Source organism: Panthera leo, chromosome B3 (genome assembly GCF_018350215.1).
Source record: "Panthera leo isolate Ple1 chromosome B3, P.leo_Ple1_pat1.1, whole genome shotgun sequence".
Taxonomy (NCBI): Eukaryota; Metazoa; Chordata; class Mammalia; order Carnivora; family Felidae; genus Panthera; species Panthera leo.
In genome coordinates this window covers 92,123,962-92,147,873 of record NC_056684.1, presented here as the reverse complement: position 1 = coordinate 92,147,873, position 23,912 = coordinate 92,123,962, and positions in this window count along the sequence as shown.

Here is a 23,912-nt window from a genome sequence, read left to right as displayed (position 1 = left end):
TCCATCAACTATTTCACTCATCCTCCCACCCACCTCCCCTCTGGTAACCATCAGTTTATTCTCTATAGTTAATATTCTGTTTCTTGGTTCCTCTTGCTCGCTCTCTCTCTCTCTTTTATCTTTGCTCATTTGTTTTGTGTCTTAAATTCCATATATGAGTGAAATCATATGGTATTTGTCTTTCTCTGACTTACTTCACTTAGAGTTATACTCTCTAGCTCTATCCATGTCATTCTAAACAGCAAGATTTTATTTTTTTATGGCTGAGTAATATTCCTGTGTGTGTGTGTGTGTGCGTGTGTGTGTGTGTGTGTGTGTGTGTGTAATATAATGTAGAACATCTTTTAAGTATTTATTTGTTATTGTATATCTTCCATAGTGAGGTTTCCAGGTCCTTGGTCCATTTTTTAATCAGGTTATTTATTTTCTCAGAGTTTAAGAGTTCTTTGTACATTTTGGGTAACAGTCCTTTATGACGTGCTTTGCAAATATTTTCTTCTCATCTGTGGTTTCTTATTATTTTGACAAGGTCTTTCTTAGATCAGAAGTTTTTAGAAAAATCTTAACTACAGCTTATCAATTATTTCATTCATGGATTATGCATTTGGTGTTCTTTCTGAAAGTCTGCATCATACTCAGGTTCATCTATGTTTTCTCCTGTGTTATCTTCTAGGAGTTTTATTGTTTTGTACTTGATACTTAGGCCTATAGTCCATTTTCAGTTATTTTTTATAAAGAGTATAAGATCTATGTCTAGATTCATTTTTTATTTTTGCATGTGGATGTCCAGTTGTTCCAGCAGCATTTACTGAAAAGATTGTATTTTTTCCAGTTGTATAGCCTTTGTTTCCTTGTCAAAGATTGAATAAATTTTGGGGGGTATATTTCTGGATGTAATTTTTATTTTTGATATTAAATTTTATTCTATTTGGCCTGCCTAAGTTGGTGGAAACCGTTACATCTTTTTAATTTTCTTTTACTCTAGTATTCAGCTAATTCATACTTATTCTTCATATTTCAGATTAAATGCCAGATTGGACTGTATGGTTCATAGTACCTATAGTTTTTTTTTATTCATTATAATAATAACTAATTTCTTTAGAAAATTTGTCTCTCATTTTACAGGTCCCTTAACTGGGGCATGTATATACTATGTTAAATATGTGTAAAGGAATACTACTCAGCCATAAAAAAGATGAGCTACTAATATATCCAGTAATGTTGATGAATCTCAAATGCATTATGTTCAGTATAAGTCAGACTCAAAAGGCTACATGTTGCATGTATCTATATGGAATTATGGAAAGGCAAAACCACAGGGACAGGACTGAGATCAGTATTTCTAGGGGGTTAGGGTGGTGAAATTGTTGGCTAGAAGGGACACGAGGGAAATAGTGGAGGGTGATAGAACTATTATACATGTTGATTTACATGCATTTGCCAAAACTACCAGAATTATATATGGATAAGTTACAAATAAATTACACCTTAAGGTATATGTATAAGAGTTTTGTTTTTATCATTATTTTGAATTCAATATTTTTTTTCCAATTCCTATTTTACATTTATTTTTCTCAAATGGGTAAAACTTACAACTTTCCACTTTAACAGTTCTTTTAATAATTAAAATTTTTTTTTTACTAAAATATCTTTGAGTTTATGTAATAATTAACAATAGGAGTTAATTTTAGTTCTCATTTTTATTTTTTTTTTTCTGCCAGATTTTTGTGATCTGGTCTTACTGAATTTTGTGGACATTCTAAGAAATATTTAATAGTAATGGTGATAGCAGATACCCCACTATAGCTTCTGATTTCATTTGAAATTGTTTTTTACTTGGAAAAATGTGTGGTTGGTTTTGATAAATTATCTTTATTATACATAAAGAGTTTCCTTTTTATATTGTCCTGAAAACTTATTTATATGGAAAATATTAGATACAGGATATGTATCAGATTTTTAGCATCCTTTGATATAATTTTATGAAATTTTGGTACAGATATTGCTCTTTCAAGAAGATAATTGATTTTTTTGAAAGAGATATCATTTAATTAAAATATTTAAATTCTCTTGCTTGTGCAACTTTGAGGGAGATTGGAGTAATTAAAGATAATATGAAATGATAGTTTGTTAAATCTGCATCTCCATTACAGGCGTACTAATTTGCAGATGTTTTGTCTTAGTGATCTGGATGAGCAAGATGATTCTTATTTTAACACTACAATAAGCTGTGTAGTTTAGGACATTATTTTACCTGAACTTAGTCTCAAAGGTATATGCTATTAGCCCTGCATTTCACAGAAACGTAGCACACAGAATTTAGAGATAAATACTGTGCAGAGACCACATAACAGATAAGAGACAGTACTGGAACCTCAGCCTGTCAGAAGAGTATGTGTGGTTGCAGGTTTTTTTCCTTTCAGAACCTTGAATAGATCAAGCTACCCCCTTCAATGTCTGTGAAGTGACTCCTGCCATAATGAGAGGGATGATGGTTTAGCACACGCTTCTGTTGAATATTCAATTTAACTGTTCTGGTTCCATCAAATCCACTTGAATTTATAATACCTTCACAGTAGTCAACCTGTTCATGTCATACTGTCCAACTTTACTTGAACTTCTTATGAAAAGCTTCCAATTTTTAATTACAAGGAAGAAATATTCCTTAGTTTGGTTATATTGGTTTTCCAGATTTCAACTCCTTATGATATAAATTATGCCCTAGTTGTAGTAGAGACTGCAATGCATAAAAAATTATTTTTCATTTAAAATATTTCTCATTAAGAAAATTCATTTAATTTCTAGTCTATTTCAATAGATAGTTTATTTAAGCCATAAAAATTATGAGCTTTGGAACCAGATCTATGTGACCACAAATCCTATTACAACATGAGCAAAATAAACTCCATGAGCCTCAGTTTCCACAATTGTAAAGGTGGGTATTAAACACTGTTTCCAAGGGTACCTGAGTGGCTCAGTCAGTTAAGCATCCTGTTGATTTCAGCTCAGATCATGATCTTACCATTCATGAGTTCAAGCCTCATGCTTGGCTCTGGGCTGACAGTGCAGAGCCTGCTTGGGATTTTCTCTCTCCCTCTGTCTCTGTCCCTCCCCACTCTCTCTCTCTCTTTCAATCTCAAAATAAATAAACTTAAAAATATATTTAAATACATATATAAATAAAAATCAACAGTGTTGCTACAATAATTAAGATATTTCAGAGGGGCATCTGAGTGGTTGAATCAGTTAAGTGTTCTACTCTTAATTTTTTTTTAATGTTTTTATTTTTGAAAGACAGAGAGAGACAGAGCATGAGCAGGGGAGGAGCAGAGAGAGAAGGAGACACAGAATTCGAAGCAGGCTCCAGGCTCTAAGCTGTCAGCACAGAGCCCGACATGGGGTCAAACTCCTGAACTGTGAGATCATGACCCGAGCTGAAGTCAGACGATTAACCGACTGAGCCACCCAGGCGTCCCATTAGGCATCCTACTCTTGATTTAGGCTCAGTTCATGGCCTCATGGTTGTGAGACTGAGCCCGCATCAGGTTCTGTGCTGAGCATGGAGCCTGCTTAAGATTCTCTCTCTACCTCGGCCCCTCCTCCACTTATGTGCATGCTGTCTCTCTCTCTCTGTAAATAATAATAATAATAATAATAATAATAATAATAATAATAATACATAATACATACTTTATAAAGAAAACTAAATATTCCTGTTTACTTGGTATGTAGTAAAATAACCAAAAGGTAATAGTTTTTATATTTAGTAGTATTAGTTTCTGTTTAAATAGGTAGTGACATATTGAATAACAAGACATTTTCAATCTTCTCAGAAGTTATACAACAAGTATTTCAGGGAATAATAAATATCTCCTCCCACCCTATAGGATGAATCATTCCCTTGATGGTGTCAGCTTTTGTAAGATTCTTGTCCACATCTTGATTAAATTCATCTGAAATAAAGCCGTATCCAACGCCGATAAAACTGGCTAGTAACCTGCAAACTGTAGATATTAGGTCTTGGGCTATGTTTGTGATCAAACTTGGAAAACTTTAAGTATTTGAAGATATTATTTCATTGGCAATAGCAGCAAAAATTTGATTAATTAGACTTATGATATTGATGCTGTTTTTACTGTCTTTTCACAGTACATTAGTGCTATTATATGGTTCCATTTTAACATTCGGCTGACTGGTAGGAAAATTAGTCCTTAGAAAAATCAATCAATTCTCTGAACATTATTGTCATGTCAGTGCAAAACCATATGAAAAATGTTCAAACCCTTAATTATTTTTGTTGCAAAAAAACCCATTGTTTTCTTAGTTTCAAAAGAAAGTTCTCTTGTGATTGGATCCATATCGAATATTGCAATAACATAGCAAAGGAACTTCAAACACAGTGCAGAGAGCCATCACTAGATGTTATTGCGGAGGACTGTGTGTGAATAAGTGTGAGAGATTTGATTGAATATGCACTGATCTTTAGACATACACTGATTGCATACTCTCATGTCTCCTACCTTTTATTCCTCAAAAGCAAAGTACATAAAAAGTAAATTCTATTTATTTAAGTTTATTCTACCATTGATAATAAGAAAAGAAAGATTACTGACAGTTTATTTCATCTTAAACATTATCCACGTGCATTTATTTCCCTGGTCTTTGAAGATGAACAAAAGATCAAAGATTGTATAGTTTGAGAATAGTTCTTCCAGTTGGTTATTGGAAGAGATCAACTTGAAGTAAAAAATAAAAATTGAAATTAAATATTAGGAAAATATGAAAGTGTAATACAATTTAGATGAGAATATGGACTATAACTTAATAAATCAACTATTTGGGGGGGAAATTGATTGTGGTCATTTCATAAATAGTTTTGTGTAGTAAGGACTTTTGCCTCCTCAAAAAAACTCTTGATAGCCAGGACTCTAATACAGATAGGGTAATGAAAATACTATATGTATTTGATATATACACGTTTTCCCTTACATGAGTGCAATAACACATTTTTGAAATGTGGATAATGATGTAACAAAATGAGAATATAATAAAGAACCTTCAGTAAGCATTTAAATGTGCTAGACAATATTATAAACATTTTGCATATGAAATAAGTATCAGGATAGCCATTTTGCTGAAGAGAGTTTGCTTATTTCCATAAGCTTTCAGAACTAGAAAGTGGTTAGTTGGGATAATAATATGTATGGGTGAAATGAGTAAGTTAATAAATTAAACAAGAATTTATTGCATATCGCTTGTATACCATGGTATAGAGCAATCAGGCAAAAGCTGTACTCTGCAGGGTATTACCTATTATTTGGGGAAGATGATATTGAACAAATAAATATACACAGTATTGACAGAGATAAATATTATAAAGAAAATTAATGTAATTCGTAGGATAGAGAGTTGACAGTCTAGAATGAGCACTGTGAAGAGATGGCATCTAAAGAGCCCTGGATGCTGTGTGGAATGATGAGAGCAGACATAGGATGAAGAAAATTCCAGACAGAAATGCCAGTCTACATGCTTTAGGTAGGCGTTACCTGACACAATCAAGGAATGGCAGAGTGGCCCAGGGATGGATCACAGAAAGAAATAGAAAGAGTCGTGAAAATGAAGGATAATCCTTTCTTTCTTTCTTTTTTTTAAATGAAGGATAATTCTGAAAGTGAGCTAGGGACCCGATGGCATACACCAAGGGAAGAACTTTGTTTTCCTACAACCTCAGAATAAAATGCCATCAAAGGGTTGACAGAGAAAGTGGCTTTATCTCGTTGCTATTTTATAAGGATGACTCTGAATTTTGTGTGGAGAATAGCAAGTGTAGCAAGAGTAGAGTCAGGGCTAGACATATCTGTTTTCTGCATCGTTCATTGGGAGAGAGGATGGGGGTTACACTATGTTGTAGCAATGATGGAAGTAATTCTGGAAATATTGGTTGGATAGGGTGGTTGGACTCCTAATTAATAAACTCAAATTGTTTCTTTTCTGTGTAATATTTGGAGTTACACAAATATATCATTTCAGTTTATTTTTTTCTTTCTCCAGAACTACAATGCTGCCATCCCTTGAAAAGAAAAGACAGCTCAATACATACCTGTTGAATAAATGACAGAAATATATCTCTTTTCTGTTTTTTAGATCTATCTTCACATGCAGTATTGAATAATTTATCATTACATCGTACTCTGGTAAGTTCAGCATGCTTCATAGTTTCAAGGTCATTTTTTTAATATAGTTATCGAAGTAATCCTAAAATGTGCATAGAGCATTTGATTTAAACCAAATAATCTCTGCCCATGTATTTTTCTAGTGGATATTACACTTTTTGAATGTCACCAATGTTAACTTTTGTTGTGTACTGATGAAATGCACTACAGATAAATGGTTACAGCAGTCTTAACTCTATTTATGAGATCTGGAATAAAGTGTGAGAAATTATTTTTAAAAATTGTATAAAATGAAAACGGTTTCTAGTGCTGCTATCATTTTTATCCTTACATATTTTTGAAGAAGAAATACTATTCACTTCATGTTCAATATATATGTAGGCAATGAATGAAAAGAATGGAAAACATATTTTCTTAATAAACTGTTAAATTGGCTTTGAGAACTGTACTGAACATACATTTTTTTTTGGTACTTTCCCTCTTGTTTTTCTGAGAATTGTTTTTTTCACTGAATCATACAAGCCATAAGGTATAAAGATGCAGAGTTGTTGGTAAATATACTTTGTGCCATGTGGAGAAAGTTGGTCTTCAGGGAAAAGGAAAATCCAGTAGATATACATGGAGACTGGGGCAGGAGACACAGATGAGTCCTGACAAATTAAAGCCCCAATGGTACTGCTCTAGGATTGTGTGAGATACCACAAGTGTCTTACAAAGTTCCAGTTTAGTATGAGCTGGGCTTGTAACAGAGACTTAAATAATATAAACAAAACACAAGCTCTGGAATACTTGGAATAGATGTATGACTCCTCATTGTGAATACTTTAGCGAGAACATATTTAAAACATTTTTTTTAATGTTTATTTATTTTTGAGACAGAGAGAGACAGAGTGTGAGCAGGGGAGGGGCAGAGAGATAGAGGGAGACACAGAATCTGAAGCAGGCTCCAGGCTCTGAGCTGTCAGCACTCATGAACCGCAAGATCATGACTTGAGCCGAAGTTGGACGCTTAACTGACTGAGCCACCCAGGTGCCTCAGAATATTTAAAATATAAGATTCTACAACTTAAAAGAAAACTGTACTGTTTCTATATTGTTAATCTATAGTACATGTAATCTTCATTGATAAACTCAGCTACCCTAAAACACTACAAATAAGGAAGGAATATCATTGGTGATGTCCTTCAGTCTCATGGCTAAAATATAAAATATTATTTCTATCATCACATTTAATAATACTATTTATATGTCATGATTTCCTAATTGTGTCTATAGGTCAGAATTTTTCACTTCAATTCCTATTCATATAATTTATTCCCATATACCCAGCATTTCCACTGAAATGTCAAATATACTTTTGAAACTCAACATATCCTTTTTTTGTTTACCATATCCAATTCATCTTCAAATCTTGTTGGCTTGACCATCAAAATCTGTTTATAATCTGATAACTCCTTGCCACCACCCCAGTTATTTTCCTGTCACAATTAGTTTTCACCAAAATATTTTACTACCTTTTGAATCTGTCTCTCTACTTCTGCTATTGTCCCCTTCAGGAAAGGTTATGTTAAAACGTAAATGAGATCATCTCACTCCTTCATTAAAAAGTCTTTGGAGGGTGCCTGGGTGGCTCAGTCAGTTAGGCATCCAACTTTGGCTCCGGTCATGATCCCGTGGTTTGTGAATTCAAGCCCTGCTTAGGGCTCTGTGCTGATGGATCAGAGCCTGGAGACTACTTTGGATTCTATGTCTCCCTCTCTCTCTCTCTGCTCATCCCCTATTCTCTCTCTCTCTCTCTCTCTCTCTCTCTCTCTCTCTCTCTCAAAAATAAATAGATGACTATGAGTCTTATTCTCGAAACTTCTCTATTATCAGGGTCCAAATATTAATTCATCAACTTTTTAAAGTATTGAAAACAAGCACTTAAATATTTTGAAGTAGGAAATTTCACAGATGGAATTGGTTTAACAAGTGTTGGAAATGCTAAGAACACATAGATTAGCTGCAGGAGGAACCATCCAGCCTTGAGCAAAAGAGACCCAGGAAGGAGGCAATGTTATCAGAACTTATATCCTGGAGTCAACCAGAAAAATCCTAAGCTATGGTTAGTCCAGCCAGTAGGAATTAGGGCCACAGAAGCAAGGCAGTGCTGGATGTACTGCCCAAAATGGGTTCCAGGGACAGGAAACAGCCTGTTCTCTTTCTTCTCCCCCATTTTTTTGTTCTCCCATTATCCACACCCAGCTAGACACCACTGGCCTAGGTCAGAATCCCTGAATAGATCAGGGGAAGGCTGAGCAATGGATCTGAGACAAACATACAAACATACTTCTTCATGTATCCCTTTATTCAGCTCTTTGTTTGTTTTTTTCCAGATAACCCCCACTTTAGTCTGGCCTTTTCTGAACACTCCATCTAAAATTGCACCAACATCCCCACCTGGCAAGAAATCTCTTTCCTTTTTTCTTATGTAATTTGCCTCCATAGTATTCATCATCGTTAAATATTAAATGTTTTACTTTAATAAAATTGAAAGTACATTTTTCTTTGCCTGTTTCTCCCAGTAGAATGTGAGCTTTTAAAAGTCTAGACCATTTCCTGTTTTATTTCCTACAGACTCTCTAGCACGTAAGACTGTTCATGGCACATAGTAATTGCTCATGAAATATTTGTGACTGAACAATTGAATGCGTAGGTAAAGTGATTATGAAAATGGTCTTGCACTGAAGAAGTTATCTTGAAATAAAGTTTGTTTAAGGGATGTTTAGGCCCTCCCACTGAGCTAGCTAATTTATACTGCAGATGCAATTTTAAAATGTTAGGTGAAATCTTGTTTCCACATACTGCAATTCCAAGGAACTGGTTGGACGTACAAAACTGAAGCACCCCAAAACTAGGCACACTCAAAATCAAAAGGAACCAGGTGACAGGTTGCCTGGGTGGCTCAGTCAGTTAAGCATCTGACTTTGGCTCAGGTCTTGATATCACGGTTCGTGGGTTCAAGCCCCATGTCGGGCTGTGTGCTGACAGCTCAGAGCCTGGAGCCTGCTTCAGATTCTGTGTCTCCCTCTCTCTCTGCCCCTCCCTTGTTTGCACTCTGTATCTCTTTATCTCAAAAATAAATAAAAACATTTTTTAAAAAAAGGAACTAAGTGAACCATCCTATAATTAAAGTAAAATAAAAACAAAAACAAAAACATAATCCAGGTTCCACTAGAGGATAAGTAGACCTTCAGTATTACTTAATATATGATTGCTTCCTCTAGAAATTATGGTCATGTTGGTGACTTGAAGCATCCAAAAATATACACATATTGTATTATGCACTGTCTAATAGGGATGTTAAAGTGCAATCAATGTATTTCTTTTTTAATTTTTTAAATGTTTATTTTATTTTTGAGAGACAGAGAGAGAGCGAGAGCACAGGGGAAGGGCAGAGAGAGGGGGTGACAGAATCCAAAGCAGGCTCCAGGCTCTGACAGAGCCTGATGCGGGGCTCAAACCCACAAACCAAGAGATCATGACCTGAGCCGAAGTCGGATGCTTAACCCGCTGAGCCACCCGGGTGCCCCTACAATCAATGTATTTCTTGAACATTTTCTCAAAAGCTGTAAAACTAACATCATGCTTAAGGGTGTAAATTTCTAGAAAATCATTTTATAGGAAATTCCCTTGATGTTGGATAAATGAATTTCTCTAATATATATAATATGTGTATTATATATATTACATTACATATATATAACATATAATGTATAATAATATATGTTATATATATGTAATGCACATGTAAAATATAATAAAGTATCTTTAGTAATCGTGTGATCTTAGAGTATGTAATTTCAAAATAGGTCACAAGATGTTTGACTTTGGACAATTTAATAAACTGGTTTGAAATTGTTTTTTCCATTTATAGTTTTACTGAAAGGATTAAATGAAGTAACACTGATCTTTTAAATTATCTAGCACACTACTTAGCACATAGGGAATGCCATTTTAAGTCTTTTGAACTTTAATTAAATATACTCAAGGACAATTGAGTATGTAAATTAGAAAATTGTATTTGGTTGGATATGATTTTTATAATCATCAGTATTTTGAGATACATTCCTTGAAATATAATCAGCGGTAAAACTCTAAAAATTTATTTATATAACTTCCAAAATAGAAATGGAATAATTCTGGTCTATGTCAGTGAGATGTATTATTAAACATCTTTTGAAAACAGGATTTCAGAATATTTTCTATTAAGTTAAAGTTAAATTCTTATTTGGGTTGTAGTCATAATGTCAAATGAAAATTCTCACTTTTTAATGTTTCTTTAATTTTCATACATAATATAGTTGTTTCATTTTTTCTGAATTTTTTTCTATCTCTGATGTAGACTTGACTAAAAAAACAATCGCTCTTTATGTCTCATGATGACCATTTCAACATAATTGCCTAGAACAAAATTGATTAGATGATTATGTGATACTCTTTCAAAAGCATGCAGTTTGGGAATACAGCAATTCATTGGCCTATTTATTTTTCCCAAACACAAGCATAAAGAAGATGAAGATGCAGTTTTGATTTAAGACACTAAGAAATTTTTTTTTCATGAAAAGTTAACTACACATTCCACAGTATCTGATTGTATTGCTTGGGATTTTATTACCTCAAGGTGTGAAATGTGTGATAATTATCAGTCCCTAGTAATTTGCAGGAATACCTTGGAAGCCACTCAAATGCCACTGATCTCAGGGTTGATGTGATGAAGAGTATATACTTCAGAAAATTTTAACTCCACTACCAAAATTTAATCACAAAGTGTATCAAAATACTGATATCTAAAAGATAGAAATAACATGGGTAAGATGAATTGGAGTGATATTTTTCTAATTCTGAAGTCTAAGTAGAGCATGATAAATAATTTCTGTAGATTACAGTATTACATTCATGAGAGGAAATAGGGAGGGAGGGCACCTGGGTGGCTCAGTGGGTTAAGCACCAACTTTGGCTCTAGTCATGATCTCACAGTTGGTGGGTTCAAGCCCCACTTTGGGCTCTGTGCTGACAGCTCAGAACCTGGAGCCTGCTTTGGATATGATTGTGTCTCCTTCTCTCTTTGCCCCTCCCTTGCTTGTGCAAGTCTCTCTTGCTCGCAAAAAATGAATAAACGTTAAGAAAAATTTTTGTAACATTTATTCATTTTTGAGAGAAGCAGACTCCAGGCTCTGAGCTGTCAGCACAAAGCCTGGTGTGGGGCTCAAACCCACCAACTGCGAGATCATGACCTGAGCCGAAGTTGGACACTTAACCAATTGAGCCACCCAGGTGCCCCTAAAAAAAAATTAAAAAAAAGAGGAAATATGGAGGAATGGAATAGACATTGATACACATACCTCTATACCTTTATAACTATATCTACATATTTTATAGTGATAATTGTTCATTTATCTATTATAAAATGTTGTCCTGAGCTTCTCCTACATACATAGCATTGTGCTTTGTGGGAAACTCAAAAGGAAAGATATAGTTTTATTTGCTTTTATAATTTATGTGATAATAAATATAGCACAAGAGAGCTGTATTTGCAATCTATTTATCCTGCTCTACCCAGATGCAGGCAATAATATGTGTATGCAGCCCTGTCCTATTCAACTAGAGAACCAGGCTGAGAAAAATGGCAAGAGTTTTCATTTCCCAGTAAAATTAAGAAAGAAATAAGTTGTGCTTGCAATTTAGAATGCTGTTCATGGTATGCTTTCTGAACACCTGGTTTTAGCCTTCTTTCTCTGGTGTGTTTGCAATGATCCAGCTAACAGGCCCAATGCTGAGGTTCCTCATTCTGAATGTTTACTAACAGGATGAGGCAATTCCTCGTGTTAATCAACACCTCAAAATTTTCTTTGCCTTGATTGATTTTTGCTACTCATCAGTAGACTCCAGCCAGCCACTTAGGGCCACAGTATTCATCCTAGTACAAAGTGCTGAGAGAATTAGTAATGGAAGAAATTCCAGCTGGGCAGATCAGCAATACTTCATGGAATAAACTTACCATTGAACTTAACTTTGATGAATAGATAGGATTTTAGTAGACAAAGACTCAGAGAGAGTACTTTCTAAACAAAGAACAGCATTTTTTAAAAATGTTTATTTGGGGAGCAATGGAGAGAGTGAGAGTGGGGGAAGAGGCAGAAAGAGAGGAACGAAAATCCCAAGCAGGCTCTGCACTGTCAAATTGGAGCCTGATGCACAGCCAGATCTCATAAAGCATGAGATCATGCCCTGAGCTGCAATCAAGACTCAAACACTTAATCGAGTGAGCCACCCAGTGTCCTAGACTCTGGGTCTAAATATCTCTCTTGTCTAGCAAAAGAGTGGACACAGGATTGAAAGCGAGAGATGGCTAACATCCAGGAAAAGACAAGAGCCCCGAATAAGGGTTCTTGACTCATTTTTTTTATTAGGATCAGAAGGCTTACAAACATGGTGGTGGATGTGCACATAGGGGCAATGAATCTGTGAACATTAACTTGTGGACGTGAGGGGAAGAGGGTCTTGAGGATATTTGGAGTTAGGGTTTTGGGTTAATACAAAACAAAATCCGGGCACCGGGAAGTCGGGAGGAAGGTTGTTTACAGCAGACATGAGGCAGCATCTTTGTTTATCTTAGTGAGCCTAGGGGATGAGACAGATGGGAGAATAACCTCAGGGTTGACAAGGCACTTTTCTTTTGTTAACCAGCTCCACTCTGGGCTGTTTTGACTGCAGTGCAGCTGTCCTTAGGTCAACTCACCAATTTATCTAACCTGGCCCTATTCTCCTGTGAAAGCAGCTTTTCTGTGATAGTACTAAATTGGGGGAGCTTCTGCCCTGAATATCTAATCTTGTTTATTTCATATACCTATGTATTGGGCACCTTTGCATCCATTCCTATTTTACGCCTTTGCCTCTGCCTGTCTATTCTGGGGGCTCGGCACTCCCTCTCTATTTGGGGGTGCATTTGCACCTTCCTAGTCCTGGCACCTTTGCGCCTCCCTATTCTCAGGGTGCCTTTGTACCCCCTATTCTTGGGGTGCCAATCTGGTTTACTCAAACTCGGGTATGAGCATTTCATGGCCTTGTATTTCTTTATGCCTTGTTAACCCATTGGTGCAAAACTGGGGGATTCCTAAGCTTATCACCCACAATCCAGGTTCCCCAAAGAACAGATTTTAAAAATGAATACAAGCCAGCATCTAGAAAGTGCACAAGATATTTAAGGAGTCATAAAATGTCTTGTTTGGAGAGTAGGACATGTGTATAAAACCAAACTACTAATAGAGAAGAATGTATGTCAGATTACAGACCATCCCATATCAGGCCTCATTTTAGCCTTTCAGAATGAATACCAAATATTTTCTATTTTTGTAATCTCTGCTAGAACCAAGGAGTAACACAGTTTAGCATAACAAAGCTTCCTTCCTAAGACCAGTAAGTTTTATGAACACCATTTCTGAGTCTCACTCTGAAATTAACTTCCACATCACACATGCCTTGCTGTCCTCCAAATTCTGATTATTCTTCTGGAACAGGCAAGTCACCTATATGACTTGTCTTGTTTGGAACTCTCAAAGGTAGGGTTATTTTATCCCTGTGTAGGAACCTAATCAAACTGTGAATACAAAGGAAAAAGAAAAATCTATCTAAGACTACTTCCTTGTTAATGACAGCCCATATTGAGGACATTGGACTTCTTCTGGCCTCCTCTGCCTTTTTTGAGATAAATGCTTGGAATGACCCTGACTCCAACACATCTGCCATCACTGTTCTCCACTTAGAAAATGGTGTCCAAGCTCCATTCCCAAGAATGAGTTCAATGGAACTTCCAACACTTGAAACAGACTACAGTGAAAATACAAAATCTATACTTGATCTTTGGACTACCCACAGTTTTTGGTGACCTGTTATAGAAGTGATTGTGGTTAACTTAAACAGAAAACAATTTATTGGAAAGATTCTAGAACTATCACATATTAAGACCAACAAAATCTTGTGAAGAATAAAAAACAAAATCTTATTTGTGAGAGGGAAGGAACTGATGCAGTTAGGACATTAAAAAATGCTGCCACTATTCCTTGTCCTAGGAATCACACACAGGCCTCCATGTAGAGTAGACATTGCTACTGTCACTGGGTTTAGCTGTTGTTCAACCCAGGCGTGAGTCTAATCAGCCTGTCCATTTTTTTTTCTTGCATTCAGCATAACATCATAGGGTAAACCATAAAGTTATGGTCCTCATCCTCAAATTTGCAATGAGTAATTAGGTCCTACCTGTCACCAAATTTTAGAAAATGGAGGATTCCTTCATAATATAAAGGTTCAGATGCAGGACAAAAATTAAAATGACAAATGTCCATTAGGTCTACCTTTTGACTACCAGATTATACATACATTTTTTTACACTTATATTTATAAAATTAAAATGCTTCAGAAATCTTTGAGTTTTTTGTTTCATATTGTGCCATATACTATCAACTATGTTTAGTATTCAACACTCCTAAGTCCAGGTTTCCATAAAGCAGCAAGAAAACAATGTTAAATATCCCTACATCTATAAAATGAGGACCACCAATGCAGAATTACTGGCTGATGCACCCCTAAAAAGTTCATCCCATTCTAAGTTATGTTCTATACACCTTTGTAACCCATTCCTCTATGTAACCCATAGATTTTTGTTGATGGAAGTTATCATCCTGCAGTTCAGTCATGTGTCCTTCTCTTCCAAGTTTGACTTTGCAATTTTGCACAATTGTGATTTTAGATATATAAGTCTGTAGACTACAATTGGTCATGAGGAAACTTAAGTTTATCAAATAAAAAAGTATTGGTATTATTATGCCTCATATGTAGGAGAAAATTGCAAGTATGATCAGGGGATTCAGTGGGCTTTGGGAATTTGGGTTACTATTGGACTCTCTGAATTTTCATGTATTTCTCCATTGCAGTGTTTGTGGTCTCACTTCTTTCTGAAGTGAGGTTTCTTTGGTTTTGCCTACTGTGGCTAGAAAAGGAATAAATTCTTTTTTATAGTAACAGAAAGCCATTATGACTCATGGTTGAAAGGAATCATTCCATTCCATGTCCATGAAATTCACATGCCCTTCCTACCATTCATACTTTGCTATGGCAAGGGCCTCACAGACTCCAAAAACATTTTACTAAATTAATTTTCAGGTAACTAGAGACAATTATTTAATAAGCTATTTCCCTTCTTCAGCTAGATTCCATCCCTTGACTACCAATAGAATTTTATACCTTCTGATACACACAGGTTAGTTTACCAAATTGCACCTTTCTCTTAGGAAATTCAACCTTCATTCTAGATATGGTACTTGGTTCTATTCATAGATACTGACTTACTTAACTCATGCAGAAAATACTTTATTGGAAGCAATTTTGCCTACTTCCTTAAGTTGTTAAAATACCTTGAGAACTGTATTTTGAAAATGTTTAAGAACTAGTGGAAGTTGGACAAAAGCCAATCTGACCACAATAGCATCATGGACAAAGGCCATCTCTGTAGTGACCATATGTACAGTTTACAGATCTTGTCACTCTACACAACTAAATATTGCTGTTGCTGCCACAGATTTAAACTCCTATTCTTCCTTATGAAATTTTTTCATGAATCCTGTTTCTAGAGGATTATGCCTAATTGGCTGACTTGAGTTATTTGCCTTCAACTTGGCTTGCAGGATGTAGAGAGAAGAAAATAGGCTATTTTTGGGGGGTGCATGCATGGCTCAGTTGGTTGGGCTTCTGACTTCAGCTCAGGTCATGATCTTGTGGTAAACTAGTTCAAGTCCCACGTCAAACTCTGTGCTGACAGCTCAGATCCTGGAGCCTGCTTTGGATTCTGTGTCTCCCTGTCTCTCTGCCTCTCCCCCACTCATGCTCTGTCTCTCTCTCTCTCTCTCAAAAATAAATAAAAAATTAAAAAAAAAAAGACACTAGGCCATTTTAGGCTATCATGGTAAGAAGATGTTCCATCTCCTCCAGAGACTCACAGTGTGAAAAATTGCCTCTAAATAGAAAGAAGTTGGGGCTCATGGGTAGCTCAGGCAATTAAGTGTCAAGTCTCGGTTTTGGCTCAGATCATGATACCACGGTTTTCTCAGTTAAATCCCCGCCTTGGGCTCAGTGCTGAAAGCGCACAGCCTACTTGGGATTCTCTCTCTCTTTTTCTCTGCCCCTCCCCAACTCACCCTGTCACTGTCTCTCTCAAAAAATAAACTTAATTAAAAATTAAAATAAAATAGGAAGAAGTTTTCATAATAGGAAGTCCAAGAAAAACAAATGTCTACAGAAAAGTTGATAGTGTGTTTTCCCTAGTTTGCCTTGCATTCCTGTTGGATAGCTGTCAAATAACCCTTTTTCACCTTGGGTCCCCCTTAGATCTTAGAATTATAGCGGTATTCACAAGAACCCTACCCTGTCTTCTTACTAGGACCATGTGTTGATGATGTGGACTTTTTAGAGGATAAAGAGAAGCTGTTAGAGCATGTGGGCAGGGTGACTATACTTACAGTTAGGGTGACCCCAGGGGATATTATCTGACAGGAAAGATGGATGGTGGGCCAGACAGCAGAAGCTGCATTTGTGTTTTAGATTTTTTTGTAAAAGACAAACTGAGAGGTAAGGAGGGACTTGAGTAAGTTTGTGGAGGTAATAAAATAAAACTCAAGTAGCCTTGCTGAGGTTCACTGCACAAAAGATGGTGGTTAATGATATGTGCTGAGGAGAGGGAGTTAAACTATATGCACAGCTCTTCCAGCATTAATGACTAGAAAGATGGTGATGCCATTGGTAGAAATAGGGAAGTCAGGAAGAGAATATATTGTAGGACAGGGACTAAATGATAAACAAGGTTTTGACTATTTTCAGTTTGATGGGCTGACAAAAACAAACAAAAAAGAGAGTGTGGGACATTGGCATTGCTGAACTCCTGTGTGCAATCCTTCATGATTTCAGTTTATTTTTTGGTGTAGTTTATTATGATAGGTGATTTCAAGTTTTCAAGGCAACATGAGATGAGATGGTGAAAGGCATTGAGCACAGGAGTTAATGATCATAAACAAGCCCTGGGTTGCTTACAAGTCTGGTGTAAGATCTAGAAAAAAAATTTCTGAAGTTTTAAAACCACTTGCTGAGTAGAGAACAGGGAAAAACAAAAAGAAAAAAGCATGAGATTTATGAAGCTTATTAAACAACTTTAAATCCTTTTGAAAATTCTATATCTTATTAAGATGAAAGAAAAGTACTTAAACCTCCTAGAAATGACCAATGTTCGAATAAAAACAGTATTATATCTATACATTTTTATTTTTTAATAAAAACAAAGGTGAGGTAATTGTTTGAGTTGATTAATTGGGTTTATTGGAAAGACAACTGTTAAGGAAATATGCTTTTAGTAATTTTCAAAGTAAGCAATTGAATTATGACAATTGGTACATAATTGCAATAGCAGAAAAATTTGATGTACTTTCATAATTTGGTTGTACTTAAAAGGAACATTTATTTTTATAATCTTTATAAGTATATAGACAATCTATGAATTCACTTTAAAGTTTACCTTCTGTAGGCTACTTTGTTGTGGCAGAATGGCTAGCAACACAGGCTGGCTCACAGAAACAATTGGTCTAACAAAAACCATTTCCAATTTGAGGTATTTCCATTTGCATTAATTAGAAGCTGGGTGAATACCTCATTAGGGAGTTTTAACAACTGACTTGGGTAAAATAATTCTTACTGATTTAGAAAATAAAATACTTAATAATTAAGATAATCTAACCCATGGTCCTACATTCCTCCAGTAAGATAACTATCCAAATCTATGCAGCACTGTACACAATTTTATCTTATTTTATTTGGTCTTGCATAGCCTTGGATGTCTAATCCTGATTAAATTTTCCTTTTTCTGAAGTTATGACCAGTAATTTGCAAGAAAAATTAAGAAATATCAAAGTCTCATCCTTTATTCATCTCTTTGTTAGATTCTACTTAATATTTTAAACAGACTAAAGACACTGATTATAATTATTCTTTTAATGTAATGTCAACAAACATCTAACAGATTTCTGATAAAAGCTGTGTTTAATTAAACCCAACATTAGAAAAGAATTTGCAAGTTTATAGATCTCCAGCTGTAAATATGATCTTATAAAATATTCACAACAAAACTTTAAAAACTATTATGAGCTCAATTTTTATACAAGAGAGTAATTTTGAAAGTGGACAAGTAGCCTATGTAATAGAGGACCAGATTCAGGTTCTATGACTATAAATCACAAACAGGTTTTTTTTTGTCATTACACTGTTATTTGAAATAGTACCATATTTCTTAAGTTTTCTTTTTTTCCTTTTTGGTAAAGAAGGTGGGGTGTTATTAGAGACACATGACTAGTCCAGTATGTTTATTTATTCAGTAGTGAATAATACTTTAGCACATACTATATTCCAGCATTTTCTTTTTTAGTCAATGGTGACAAAATGCTAAAATTAAAATAAAATCCTTGCCCTGGTGGAGTTTATATTTTGTATTAAAGATATGTATAAACAACAAATAGATAACATAATGTAATGTGATAGGTACTTTAGGGGAAAAATACAGACGTTAGCAGAATGTCATCAAGATCCATTCATGCTGCAAATGGCAAGTTTCCCTCCTTTTCTATGCTTGACAAATACTCCATTTTGTGTATGTATATGTGTATGCATGTTTGTAGCTTCCTCACCTCTCTGTTTTCATAGAATGGAAGAGTTAGGACCTTGATCTGGCTTAGGCTTTGGGAAACATGCAAAAATAAACTATTGAAACTACACTAAGGAGAATCATTTCTAGCTTTTGATTTAAAGTCAGAGATGTGGGACTCTTTATTTCACTTAACCACTCAAAGTCACTAAAGGGTTGTTAATTGGCCTAATTTCAGTATTGTGTCTTAGAGAGTAGGGAGGTCTAAGGAGAGGGAGAGAGATGGGGAGAATGGTCATTCAGTGGATCAGTCAGAACACACAAATTTATCAATTAAGTTTGCACAATCGTGTATGGGCATAGTTGTGGAACCCCAAAATAGTTAAAATAGTAACATCAAAGACTACTAATCACAGATCACAATAACAAATAATCCTAATCATAAAGTTTGAAATAATGAGAGAATTCTCAAAATGTGACAGAGAAACAAAGTGGGCAAATGCTGTTGGAAAAATGGAACTGATAGGCTTACTCAACACAGGGTTGCCTCAAACTTTCAATTTGTAAATATGTAATATATGTGAAGTTTAATAAAACAAAGTACAACAAAATGAAGCATGCCTTATTTAAATCATCATAATATTTTTACCCTTCATTTAGTTAAATGTGGTGTAGCACATTGATTTGTGGATGTTGAACCATCTTTGCATTCTGGAAATAAATCCCAGTTAATCATAGTGTATGGTACTTTTAATGTACTGTTAAATTTGATTTCCTAATGAAAGAGAAGTACTGACTGACACTACAGAGATACAAAGCATTATAAGAGAAAAATATTTTGTTGAGGATTTGTGCATCTATGTTCATTGGGGATATTGGCCTGTGTGGCCTATAACTGTCTTGTGTCCTTGTTTGGTTTTGATATCAGGTTAATGCTGGACTCATAAAATGAGTTTGGAAGTGTTTACTTCGATTTTTGGAAGAGTTTCAGAAGAATTCACATAAGGTCTTTTTAAAATGTCAGGTAGAATTCACCGGTAAAGTGGTCTCATCCTAGACTTCTGTTTGTTGGGAAGTTTTTGATTATGAGCAAAGAGATTGAATCAGCCTCTTCAGATTTTCTATTTCTTTATGATTCAGTATTGGTAGGTTGTATGTTTGTAAGAATGTACCCGTTTTTCTAGGTTGTCTATTGATAGATAATTTTTCATAGTAGTCACTTATAATCCTTTATAGTTCTGTGGTATCAGTTGTAATGTCTCTTCTTTAATTTCTTGTTGTTTTGAGAACTCTGTTTTTTTTCCTGATGTGCTTAAAGTTTTGTCAATTTTATCTTTCAAAAAATGTTTAGTTTTGTTAATCTTTTTCATTGTATTTTTTATGGCATTTATTTCCACTCTGATCTTTGTAATTTCCTTCCTTCTACTAATTTGGGCTTTGTGGTTTTTTTTTTTTTTTTTTTTTTCCTATTTCCTTGAGGTATAAAATCTTTCTTGTTTTTTGATACAGGCACTTATATCTATGAACTGTCCTCTTAGAAGTGTTTTTGTTACATCTCATAAGTTTTGATATGTTTACTTCTGTTTTCATTTTTTCGTTTCCATCTTGATTTTTCTTTTGATTTCTTCTTTGACCCATTGGTTGCTCAGCAGCATATTGTTTAATCTCCACATAATTGTGAAATTTTGAAATTTTTTCTTGTGATTGATTTTTATTGCATACCATTGTGGTTGGAGTGAATTTAGCAGCTCTCTTCTAAGGTTTTTGGAGAGAATTGCAGTTGGCCCTTAGATGTACATGTAATTAGAAGCCTACCCTTCAGGCAACAACTGTAAAGGTGAATTGATAGGCCTCTTTCACAGAAATTCAGGGTGCCTCAGTTTGTTGCCTTTCTGCTGTGCCCTGGGGATAGTAAATGCTTACTGCATTGGTTACAATCCAGTGGGACCTGTGAGTGTGAGCCCTGCTGGCCACTGAGGTAGGCAACTGAGACATATCCCCTGGATGGCAGCTCTAAAAATCAGGGCACCAGGTAAGGGTACAAACTTGTTTCTGGAAGTGAGGCAGAGGGAAAGCACAAGTATGCCGCTCTGTTCTCTTTCCCCAGAGAATATTTCAGTAGGTCTCTAGAAGTGTGATAAATGCCTGTCATTCTGGTCAGTACTTTAAGATAAGCAAATAAACCTCTTTAACAGAAAGTCTAAGTGTTTTGCAGTCAGCTACTTCCATTCTGGACCCTGGGGTAGGTGTGTGCATACATATAAGCCTTTTAAGAACTATTTCTCCATTTGCTATAGCCTTGTGGGTCTTGAGGACACAAGCCCTGTTGGTTTTCAAAACTAGAGGTTTTGAGAGCTTGTCTCTCAGGTGCAGGTCTTAAAAGTCGGGGTGGCTGATGTGGGGTTCAAACTCTCTGCTTTTCAGGAAGACACTTGGGCTTTTGCATTTGTACCCACTTGTGGGTAGTAGTGCCAAGGGTGGGATTTATGGCAATATTGTATCTCATTTTCTCCTACCCACCTTGATGTGGAGTTCTCTTGTTCACTGGATGTATAGCATTCACTCAACTAGTTTTTAGCAAAATTGTTCTGCATGTAATTATAGATTTGGTGTGCTGGTGGGAGGAGATGAGTTTAGGATATTCCTACATTGTTATCTTGAACTGGGACCCATGCAGGTGTTCTTTTATTTTTGCTATATATATTTCACACATAAATTATTTAGACACAGTATTTTGTTATTAAGCAATTTGTGTTAAACATGACTTTAAAGGATGAGAATTAGGGGTGATAAGTAGAAGTAAGTATATCCAGCTCTTTCAAATAGTTTCATTGTAAAAGCAGAAAAGATACAGGTGGTAGGTGGAAGGAATGATTTGGCTCAAAAGAGGATTTCATAGGCTTGTTTATATTGGGGATTTTATTTAGGTCAGCATTTTTGGATGGTTTGTTTTGCTTCATTGTAAATTAATTGAAGTGTTCCAGTAGAGAAGGAAAATTGAACCTTATAAAGAGGTGCCATTTACTTCAGCAATGTCCTGGAGAGGAAGGGAAAGGAAGAGATCCAGTCCCAACACTCATTAACAGGAACTTTGTGCTCTGTTCACACTGAACATGGGCAGTTTTACAGAATGACTGTGTCTTTTACCGCAACCTGCTTACATACCGTTTACACTATCTTTAATTCTCCTTCACCACTCTCCACATGTCAATATTTTTCATCCTTCAAGAAGTCAGCTCAAATGTCACCTTATTAATCAACCTTTCCTTAACAACCCAGATAAAAGTAGTCATTCCCTCCACCAAGATTCCACAACCTCTATATATGTCATTGGAAATCACATTTACTGTTCTGCATTCCAACTTCCTCACTAGTTTGTGAGCATTTTGTTATACTCATTTGTGTTTACTTCTACTGTCTAGTACAAAGCCTGACATATCATAATTTGTCATAAAATGTTTAAATGAATAAAAAATAGAGATTTCACTTAAAAATAGTGGATTATATAACATGTTTTGAGGGCATAATTAGTTCCCCTATCTCCTCATATCCCAAAGGATGTAAAAGTCACATCCCAAAGGATGTAAAAGAAGTAAATATATTTTGATTCACTTTCTTCCAAGAATCTGTAATAACTTACAAAGAATGAAAAATTGAGACTGTATAAGTCTTCCATATTTAATGAAAAAGGAAAAGTGATCCAGAAGAAATATATGCGTGAGGCTACTAGAAAATCCGGTCTATCATTATACATACCTCCTATTACATAAAGCAAAAACCACATGTACACAAAAGTTAGGCTCATGGTTCTGAATATACTTTGATTAGTTGTGGTGGGTAATTGGATTAAAGGACAGAAACTCCAGGGACATCTAGGCCAATAATATAGATAAGTAGGGAAGGGGATGCTGGAAAGGAAAACCCATGCTGAGGTACCATCTAAACTAGCTCTCTAGGCAAGAAGCTTTCAATTAGGAGATATGCTCTGAGTTCTATAAAAATGATCGGTTTTGTTAGACAGCAACTGACTGTAAACTTAATAGGCTAGAAAGCTGTTTCAGGTTAACTTTTCTGTTCCTTTTTATACTATTCTTGAACAAATAACTAGCCCCATTCAAAAATGAATAATAACTGTAAGGCAGTGTTTCTTTGTGATACACCACAAAAGAACATTTTTAAAAGTGACAAAAAATTACAGAAATTATCAAAGCTTTAAAAGAAATATTTTGTAAAAGATAATACAAGATGTAAAATAATCTGGCAAAGATCAGGTTACTAACAGTATAAGATGAAAACATAAAGTTATGTTGTCAATAGGGTATATATCACTAAAACCATAGTTACTTCAAGGAAATCAAACTGAACAGAATGGAAAGACAATAACATTTATATATACCATAAACATATAAGACAGATGTCAACACACACACATGAACCCCACATACATAGATACACATACAATTGTTATATCATCTGACAACTTTGAGTGCCCACAATGTCACTGGCAAGCCATGTGGAAGAAGAATGATTACCATGTGGGCACACTTGCAGAAGTTTACCTTTCCAGTTGGATAAACCTACTGGAAAGAGGAAGACTCTTCACTTGCCATATGTGTGCCACACACAAAAGGAAGGTGTACTTGACAACTTTTTGCTCTCTCGCAGAAAAGATCTTTAATTTAATAAACACAGTTTTATGAATGGTGGGTGTGGTGTGTGTGCTGTAAAGAAGGCCTTTTCTATTTGAAAAAACAAAATTGCACCTAATTGTAATACACAAAAATAGCAGGTGGCCACAAAAATCCCCCTAATCTTCATCATCTTGAAGGACATAGCAAGAAAAATCAGTATGATCAAACGGTGGCCACTAAGTACATTTCTTTTCAGTGTGATTTTGAAAAGAAGTAGTGATTAAAAGCTTCCTTTTTTCCCCCTTTTTATAAAGGAAGTTGGCTGTTAAGGCAGAAAGTTCTTGCTTGAGTTTTCAAATGGAGGAATGAGATAAAAATAATTCCTCCAGA